General features: G+C 42.8%; 1 non-coding gene across 1 annotated transcript; it reads left to right on the top strand.

The window, feature by feature from the left end:
• The first annotated feature begins 9,857 nt into the window (after nt 1-9,857).
• On the top strand, nt 9,858-9,930 carry Trnar-acg. The gene has a single exon. It is a non-coding gene; the product is annotated as a tRNA-Arg (tRNA).
• The last annotated feature ends 370 nt before the right edge of the window (nt 9,931-10,300 follow it).

The following is a 10,300-nucleotide window of genomic DNA, read 5'->3' as shown; positions in this document are numbered from 1 at the left end:
AATTCGATTCAAAGCTGAAGTAAGCCAGAATGTATGGCCGTTATATATTTTAGTTACTGAAAGGTGCCTTAGATTGCTGTTCTTGACATACGCAAGAGTTTTTATCAAAGAAAACTAACTAGTAATAACGAGAACAAAGATACTTTTTGAAAAATAATTTAACTAAAGTAGAGTTAATCTTCAGATTCTTCGGTGACAAACGTTGATAAAGCATGACTTTTGCATGCGATATGAACTTATTATTGCTCTTATTATTTCCCTCGAACCTTATTGAAAACCTTTCCCCAATGAATGGCATAGCTAATAATTTTCTCGCTACAGCTACCATGTTTATGACTTATCCCACTTACACACACACACGAAAGCATGCATCAAAAGTATCCTCCGAAATCGACCGTTGCGACCGCTTTTCAGCATCAAAACGTCATGTCAATATTTTATGATCGTAATCAACGACAGGAAATTGATCAATTGAAATTATTGAATTCAACTTTAGTGCTTTGATTAAGTTCATCGCGTGTGGTGCGAGGCTGTCAAAGTTCAGCCAGAGCCACACGAACAGAGCCATCCCATCCCACACGCCACTTACGGTGGCACCCCATCCTACCCACGTTGACAGATTTCCCCGTCAGCGTGGAGCGTTTTCCACGATCCACTGCGGCCTGGCACCTAGAATCGAGTCGCGCTAAGGTAATTCAATTTATCGTCACTGCGCGCAGGCGGTTAATTAGTTTGGGAAATTCAATTAAACAGCAATCGCGTTTTTCATCCACTCGCTACTCGCGATGGAGCTGCTGATTTTAGGTGGGTAGCTCGCTGTTTCCGCACTGACGTCTAGCAAATCCAGTACGACCGTCGTCGTCGTCGATTGATTTTGTCACCTTCAACGACGCTGCTGCTGAATGGGAATCGAATCAATCTCGTGTCATCGTGTCATCTCGTCACGGTATCATGCGCAGCAATCGAGTACATTTATCACCTCGCCAAGATCTATCTACCTTTGCCAGGCTTTAAAAGATTGCAAGATAATAGAAACATCTCCGTACGGCAAGCGACTGTGCAGCGGAAGTTCAAGTCTCGGGGCACGGTTATACCGATTCACGAACATTTCATCTTTTTTATCACTCAGAAATGGATGCAGTTCACCCCACCATCAGCATTTAAGTTGCAGCTATTTATAGCCCAATAAGGAATGGACCATTTAGCACCTCGAGTGCTCTATTGCTTTTCAATTGACATCTGAAGCATTCGATGGATACAACATACTGGACCTCAGTGGGCATCAGTTCCACGAGAAGATCTCCGGAGATGAGGCACTTAAGGTGCTTTTCCTCACAGTCAGCATCCGTTGAGTGTTCCCAGCCCCATTGTCAACACAGTTCGAATCTCGTGCATTTATCGCCTTTACCATTCCTTCTGAGCAATTCCTTGAAGGGAATGGTGACAATTCAATGCACATAACAAAGATCTAATCCTCGCTCAACTGGACCGGAAGCTGATCATTCCCAATAAGCTTCCAGACTTACCGAGTCGCAGGAACAATTCTTCTCTATTTTTTGTTTGTTTCAGTGCCAAAACATGTGTCAAATATTTGGAATAGGACAAATGATTAGATCATTTCCAATTTCATCCAATTTTATGATCTTCTACGAGCGATAAGCACCGAAACTGACGTCATTTGTGTTGGGCTCAACGTGCGTGAGGATCAGACATGTCGGATCCCCTCATCTCAACGATGACTCACAACAACTATATCGGTGCGTATGGTAAGTGGAAAGAAAGTGATCCCATTTCTTTATGGTCTCCTTCCTGCTGTAGCCGAACGTTTTTCGGCTCGCTGGTTAATGGCCCAGTCGTTCGTTTGATGATCTCAGAAAGCCTTTTGATGGATGCGAACAGAGAACACACACACAGACACAAGACAAGAATGCTTCCTCATGGTTAGCAAATGTGTGATCTTTCAAAGTTGTTTGCACGATCGGGACAAGGACTTGCAGAAAAATAAATAAACAGCGACCAGTATCTAACACAGCATTCAGCTGTGAATGCAAGAGCGAATGAGTTGCACAGAAACATAGTTAATGGTTTGATAAATAATCAAACAATCTATTATGGTTTGTAAACAGGTATTACCTACCAGCACCACTCAGGAATGAAAAAGAATCTAAATCTAAAAAAGTAAACAATACAATACAATTTGATTTTCAATGTGGATCTTCCGGGCTCACGCTTTGCAGTTTTCGTCTGATTTCTTGTGTCTCATCCTCTCAGACGGCATGCAAATGCAATAAGCTGGCATTATTCTTCCCTAACTCAGCAGACAAACGATCAACGCCTGTACGATGAAAGATACCGGTGTCTTCTGCCTATCGCACGTGCCAGCTTTATCGTAACCACCGAACCAACCTCCAACGGCGGATGAATAAAGATCCAAAAAGAACGCTCCGAAATAAAATAAAACCACCAAAACGACGACGACCGTACGCATATATGGCTCTAAATCACACGCGATCTATTGTATGTGCCTTGGCAAGTCTGACAAGTCTGCCGCCTCTCGCCACAGTGCTGTGTTTTGATGGATTACGCCCGTCTCGACAGGGCAATCCGGTCGAGCCCGTTAACTACCACAACAGCAAAGGGGGGAAGAGCATGAGAGTTTAAACACAGCAAGAAAAATCTCCTCAAACACTGTTACACACACACACACCACGCTGCCGATTCTCGAAACCGAAAATACGCAACAGAATAACAGAAAGATTGTTGACTCGGAAGAAACATTTTGCAGCCACCACCACACGCGCACGCAACCACGAAGAGGATGCTCTTTGGACGGAAATATCCAAACGAGTAGTGTTTGGTTGAGGAGAAGAGGAAAAACAACAAAAAGAGTCTTATGTTTGGCGTTTGTGTTTCTTATCCATGTTGCAAACATGGAATCTGACAGCCAGTATGAATAAAACAGAGTAAATAGGGAAGAGGATATCGTCAACATGCTTTGGTTGTAACATTCGCATTTAATTGAGGATAGCAAAAAAAATTGGGAAGATAATCAAAAAAGTTTCAAATTTGATTAAAATTCAAAAGAGTTACAAATAAAAATAATAAATTAAAAGAATAATCTTGATGACTCTCTCGTCAAAATGGTACAACAATAATGAAAAACGTACGATAAAGACAGGGGAACGCCTAGGAAACAAACCTAAAAGAAACATAAAAGAAAATAATTACACGCACACATATATACGTGCATACAATGAAGAGAAGACCCACTTGTAGGAGGATTCCAATCCATCATTAATTCATTTATGTTTTATGCGTAACATCCGGTCTTGCATCGAGACGTGTACTGTTTTTGGGATGCGCACCACACTACACGCAGAAGAATATTTCCGATTCTGTTTGTTGTCTGCTTCGCCTAACATCCTATATCCATGCCCATCCCCTGCTTCCCGTGCTAGTCCGTTACTAACAAGCAGATTGATTATTATTGTTGGAAAAATGCCTCCAAAAGAAATAATTCATCGTCTCGTATTGTTCCGAGAAGCGCCAACTGACAGATCTGTTCCCGGGAAGCCTGCCATACGATTGGAAGATGAGATGCTCGACATGTTGCTGGTGGCGGAGGACCGGCTTCACATACGGTTACATTTAAAATACATCACAGCCTCCCCCCCTCCCGGGAGCACACTGTCTGCCCATCGTAGGTGTGTCACCGAAGCTGTCGATGTTTCGACTTCGACCGCTCATTTATCTTCGTTCTTTGCAACGAGTGCATCGAAAGGTGACATAACAACCCAACCGATAAAACCCCCAAAGATCCATTCTGGGGAATTGTCTCCCGGGCCTTCGGGTGCGTAGGTGGGTCATTGCTGTCTCGCTTTGTTTCGCTTTCCGCACCCATCGACCACATGACAAGGCGCCAACAAGAGATCAGAGATTATCAACGAACACCATCATCATCGCGCGCACGGGAAAGAAAATCGCGCGCGAGAAACGCGGTTGTTTGACAAGATCGCTGGCTAATTGCTGGCTATTCTGCGGCATCGTGCTGTTGACATGATAATTAAGATAGTGTAGCAGATGGTGTCGTCTAACGGCACGTAACTGATGGATGCAGGGCGTGCAGGAACCACTTTGGGGGTGTCTATTTTTACGAAGTGGCATTTTTTTATTGGATAATAGGGAAGGATTTTTGAGGGTACATAGGAGTAATTATGCTGATGCCTAAGCCTGTCCCTCAGCAAGATCTGTATGCGTGTTAAGTCTAGGAATAAGATATCAATAATTATCATCTTGAAATATTATAACACTGAACACCTGAGAGAGAACTGAGATATTTCGCGTGAAAACTCGAATCAAAAATATATTTAGTCCACAGGTTTGACTTGGGCGAATAAGTTACTTTAGCTATCTTTCTCGAGGAATTCTAAATATATAAAAGAAATGATGAAGAAAGGAATATTCCTTTCTAGTGACCCTAAATCTTCAAATCTTCAAAATTCTCTCTTCAAAGTTTCTAAATCCCATCCGATGTCGTCCCCGTAGACTAGTAAGCTAGATGAGTCTACAAAGCCAGATAAGTGGTATCAATAATTCCAGTAATGGGGAGCATGACCTGAGGGGTCGATCATGAGCCACGTTCGGGAGGGATTCGTGGAAATTTGATTAACCAAAATTAAAACAAAATTTACAAAAAAATTTGCAAGAAGAAATCATTTGCATTTACTTTTACTTCAAATATATTTTGAATCAAATGGCTTGCAGCCACATTTATCTCAGGACTAATTATGCTCAACAGACAGCATATGAACACCACCACCACCGTAAAAAGACTGCGCTGGTGGTCATTTATGCTGGACCACATCCGAAACATTTGTCACTTATTTATGAACACTCCGAACGCGTCTTCGCACTAACATATGAGACGAACACATTGTCTACTATTCACCACCATCAATATTCATTCTCACTGAAAACTCTTCAAAAGGACACGCTTACTCAGCAGTAGACATAAACGACGATAACACTGCTGGAACGATCCGTATGGGGGGCTGCAGTGTCCACAGCAGCATATGCAGCGGTGTGCAACGGGTTCCACAGATGTTTAATGCATGAACCACGCCACATCTCGAACAATATGCAACTAATTCAATACACACCCAGCCCTAACGTGCAGTGTGTTTCCCAAGCTCAGGGAAGATCGGCACAACTGTGCCGATGAATTATGGCGATTGTGCCATTACTTCAGCACCATCCACGATGAGAAAGCGCCCTCGTGTGTGAGAATGTCCAGCTTATGGAGTGTGGGGGGAAGGGGGGGCTCCTTCATCGGTCTACTAACACCTTCCACAAATCATTATGAGCACTTGGACAGCATCGAAGACACATAAATTATGTTGCCCCCGTCCTCCAGATCTCTCGCATCCGAACCACGCGACGCCAGTGGCGTACAATAAACCCAATTTCGAGAATCGCCAACTTTGACGCAAAGTCGCATGGCTTATGGGAAAAGAAAATCATCCCACAACGGAAACGCCCGGAACAACTCCGGACAAAAGTTTGATCCACGGATGATGGATGCCACACCACTACCATATCGAGAGCTAATGCTTTGCGAGCAAATAAATGAGCGAAGGAAATATGAGGCAAACAAAATCGTGCCGCCCATTAGACACCATCTGGAGATGGATCCAGAGACTTCAGACAGGTTTTCGCTGGACCTGGTGGACAAGGACAACAAAACTTTGACTGACGGATGGAAACGACCTTCACCGTTGCTTGGGATGCATTCGCATGCAATTGAGCAGCTGCGATAATTCTCTCCTCACAACAACAATTCAAGGAAACTTTTGCGATATTTGACACCGATTCGAAATAGCGGCAACAGGAATGAGCAAGCCACAAACAAACAAACCCAAACGGAAACCCTTCCGCTGTAACGAGACGTTTACACCCACCGGGAATGCTGGTTCCAGCAAAACTATCCTGAACCCAACATGTGTTCATATGCACAAACACACGTATACTTTTCGCTTTCATGTTTCGCACACAGAAACCGATCGTTTTTCTCGCCAAACCAAACAACGCTCCACGCGTCCGTTGATGAACAACAGCAAAAGAAAAACAATTGCGAGGAGAAATCCAATCTGCAGTTTACGTTTCACGTGTGTCTCGCGTCCTGCGTATATGTGGAGCTTTTATGTTTACGACCGACCATTACGGGAGGGGGCAAAGTGTTAATATGCGAGCCGCTCGTGGGAAGCGTACTGTAAAATGATATCATAAATTACCTACCAATACCTCCCACTATTCGTGCCCCTTTCTTTACAAACCGTCCCACCGGGCATTTGACATTTAGCTAACGATGTCATCTTCACACTATCCCGCGCAGCAGCAATCCATCCGTCCGGATGTGTTCCAGCCCCCCTTTGCCAACCTGCCAAGACATTCGGTTAGCGCTGATAGCGAGAAATCGCACTGGGAAATGGAAAATATCATAAATCTGCGACTCCACCATTCTATCCGTTCCAGCGGGCAAAATAGCAAAAACAAAAGCAAAAACCGGAGAAAATCCCAGTAAGACAGGATAAAAAGATATTGCTCAGTGTCAGTGTGTTATGTTAACAGAGGTTCCTTTCCGTGCACGGGACAATTCCCTTGCGAGAGACCTACCGCAACTCGTGCATGGGGAGCGGGGAGATAAAAATATTGCATTGGTTTTTTGAAGGATGAGCTTTTTCGCTGTGGATCTGATTTACCAAACAGCTCGTGTAACACACACTGATTGTGACAGTAAATTGGTCTTGCGAGATGTACTTCATTACAGTGGTAGAAGAGGAGACATTATTAAGAGCAAAACTTTTGCTGCACTCCTAATTCACTAATTTATTGCTAGTTTGGACACCTGAATTTGGTCTAGCACTAAACTGGAACTACTGAGCTACTGAATGATGGCGTTTACTGGGGTAGAAAATAGATAAATAATAGTTCTTTGTAGAGATGGACAAAATTATCGAAAAAGCGGAAATGTTTCTGGACGACTCCAAAAAACAAAAAAAAAAAACAATTAAGAGCTAGTTCCAGAAGAGAGGTGCAAACGAACCGTCCTTTCAACAAGACCATCAATAAATGACATCTTATTTATGACCTCAAAAGCTTGATAGTAAAAAGAAATGCATTTTTTTTAAATTGCAATATGTCTCAATTGACTTAATTTCCCCGCATTTCAACACGGTTCATACAAAATAAACTCAAAAATATTGTTTCAACACTTTCAACAGTCAAACGTTTCTCACGATAGCAATAAAATCGTCTCCTCCTGAATGAATCGCAAGCTAATCATTTGACTCTCTTCACACTCAAATCGATCTTCATCAAATAACAACCGGGCATTCAACCCAACCCCGCGCTTCACTATTAGCACTTGGACGATTAAATTGAACTTCCGGACGGCTACTGTCCCGCCTGCCATTCGGTCGCAATAAAATGTTAATGACTCTGACCAAACGTCCCAATGACTGGTCGGCAGCATCACCACCGGGCGCATAAACTAAACAACTATCCACACACAAAATGCTACCTAACATCGTGACTGGTTGCGTACGCAAACGAACCGGCCTATATACACCGTAACACGATACGCATGAGTAAGAAACCGTTGTTTTCCTTTTTTCAAATTTTGGTTTCGAAAAGAGACTAACAAACAAAACCGGTGTGACGTGTCTGCTGTATGTAGCGCCAATTCGAGAGAACCATTAAATTAGTATTGCATTCATCAAGTCAACCGTCCGAGCAAATATTGAGATAAATAATGGTTTATTTTCTTCAAACAACACGACCAATAATAGCTTCCTAGTGGCAGTTGGGTGTAACCGGCAGTGACTTAATTGACACAAAGGTAAATCGGTTCGCTTATTCATTGAAGCGCTAAATATACGCAAAGCTACAGTTTACAGACAAAAAAACCATACCTTACGCCAAAGATCTAATTAGAAATACCTTTGTCCCGACGTTTTCCATCACATTTCTTTCCCGGTCGAATGCTGCGGGTAAGCGTGCCCTCAGCTAAATGTCCTTCTACACTCGCTGACAGACAGAGCGCCGTGCTCTTAAACACACGCGGCCGTGTTTTGTCATCCGTGCGTTACCGGAACACATTGCGGTACTGACAGCGGGCGCGTGTACGTCCCCGGGCTGACCACCACCTTGGCGTTGTGACACGAACCATTTTCCCTGTCTATGTCGCGCGACCAGAATTAGCATGACAGGGTAATCCGTTTGGCAATGTTTTCCCTTCGTTCTCATTATACTCCCAGGAATGTGTTATTTCGTGGACTCTCATTTACCAATCTGTCACGTTTGTCACATTTGTCGAATGAATCAACGAAAACATATTTTCTATTTATTATTGACCATGCAATTGCAATGGTTCCAATCCAGTCTTTGAAAGTATTTCGAGTATTTTGGATTCCAATTAAGGTTTATTCAATTGCTTGGTTCAAATCCCATCCGGAGCGTTCCTCCGATGTGAGGACTGACTATCCAACTACATCATATCAAGAGATGAAGAAATAACTCTAAGTAGATATTTAAAATTATACTTCCTTTAATTAGTATATCCTGTCAACTAGTCAGCAACTCCTACTGTGCGAGAGAGATATTACTTTGTTTCTCTCTTTAGTGTCCTCTTTTCGAGGTGTAGGTCAACAGCAATGTTTAGATTGCTGTTTTGTGCAGAATGATATTCGCCTTCATCCTTTTATAGCAAATGGTGGTTTCCATCGGAAACAAAGACTATCCCAACCAAGAACTCACTGTTCACCTCCTCATAACTGCTCAGACACTCGTGACGAGGCGTGACACCGCTAATGATTGCATTGACGCGATGTGATGCAGCAAGATCAGTCACGACCGACGGACGGCACAATGACGACGGTGATGGGCAAAAGATGAAGGGCAGTTCGAAGGTGGCGTGCGAATTGGCCACCCCCAGGAGGCAGTTTCATGGTCAATAATCACCAGACGATTATCCGTGCGACTTGTTAGCATTAACATGCCGAGAAGAGAAGACGTACAGGCAAGCAAGAGATGGCCTAATAATAACCTTGCTCCTACCGAAGGGGTGTCGCTTTCCAACAGCACTGCAAGATAGAAGGTCAGTGTGTAGGTTAATGGATAGCTGCAATTCAGAGGTTTGTTGCTTTGTTCAGTGAAACGCTTCTGGTACAAAGGATCAATCTTTTTTGTTTGTCCCACACGCGTTGGGATTTACCTGTGACAAGACGGACGAGTCTGTCTCCCTGATGCAAACAAATGACGTGTTTGTCATAAATATTTGTGCAACTCGTTCCACATTCTGACTTTCGATTGTACAATGGTGCAACAATACACAAGAAGATGACAGCATGGCACGCAGTTTATTTGGGTGATAAAAGTATGACAAATCGTCTCAGCGAGGAAGTTCATCGATTGATTTATGATATTTGTATAGTGAGTAGGCCGAGCAGCACGCTTTACTGTCCGTAAGAAATTGCAGTAAATTTTTCTAAGAAGTATAATGAAACAATCCAATGATAAGTACCATTGATTCACTGGTGAAAAGTGTAATGACCTCGACCAAACCTCTTTAAGACCATCTATCAGACTGTCGAGAAAGCCGCACCATCCGGAAACGAAGCAAAACAGTATGATAAGGCCTATCAGCTTCTTGGGCGACAACATGCGACCAAATGCGTCTCTGTTGTGCAATCACGCCTCTCGTGAGGTTAAGTCGGTGCGCAGTATGCTCACGCATGGCTCTCGCGAGCATAATCGATTAGAGTGCGGCAGGGCCTGAACGAGCGCCACGCTGCACATGTGGTCCTGTGGCGCAATGGATAACGCGTCTGACTACGGATCAGAAGATTCCAGGTTCGACTCCTGGCAGGATCGTGAGTTACAAATCTTTTTTATTAGTATGCTATGCTAATACATTTTTCATACTATTTACTATTTACAAAATTTAATTTTAGAGCAAAACGTTGTTATTAATTTTTTTAAGTTAATAAGGAATTATTAATTGAAATTATCTTATTTGACTTGAAAACTAAGTACAACACAAATTAAACACAATCATAAGACGGAGAACCTATTTGGATAAGAATTATCATTTAAGGAAAGGAAAATTTTACAACGTTGCGCTATAAAATTAGTATGGTTAAGTTAAGTAATGTATAACACACACACAATCAAATGTTGTTCAAATCTCGATTAAACAGTTCGTTTCAATTACAAACAAGACAACGTATAATTCAAATGGATT

This window comes from Anopheles stephensi, unplaced genomic scaffold, assembly GCF_013141755.1.
Source record: "Anopheles stephensi strain Indian unplaced genomic scaffold, UCI_ANSTEP_V1.0 ucontig70, whole genome shotgun sequence".
NCBI lineage: Eukaryota > Metazoa > Arthropoda > Insecta > Diptera > Culicidae > Anopheles > Anopheles stephensi.
The sequence above is the reverse complement of the archived record's forward strand: the minus strand, read 5'-3'. Positions and strand labels throughout refer to the sequence as shown.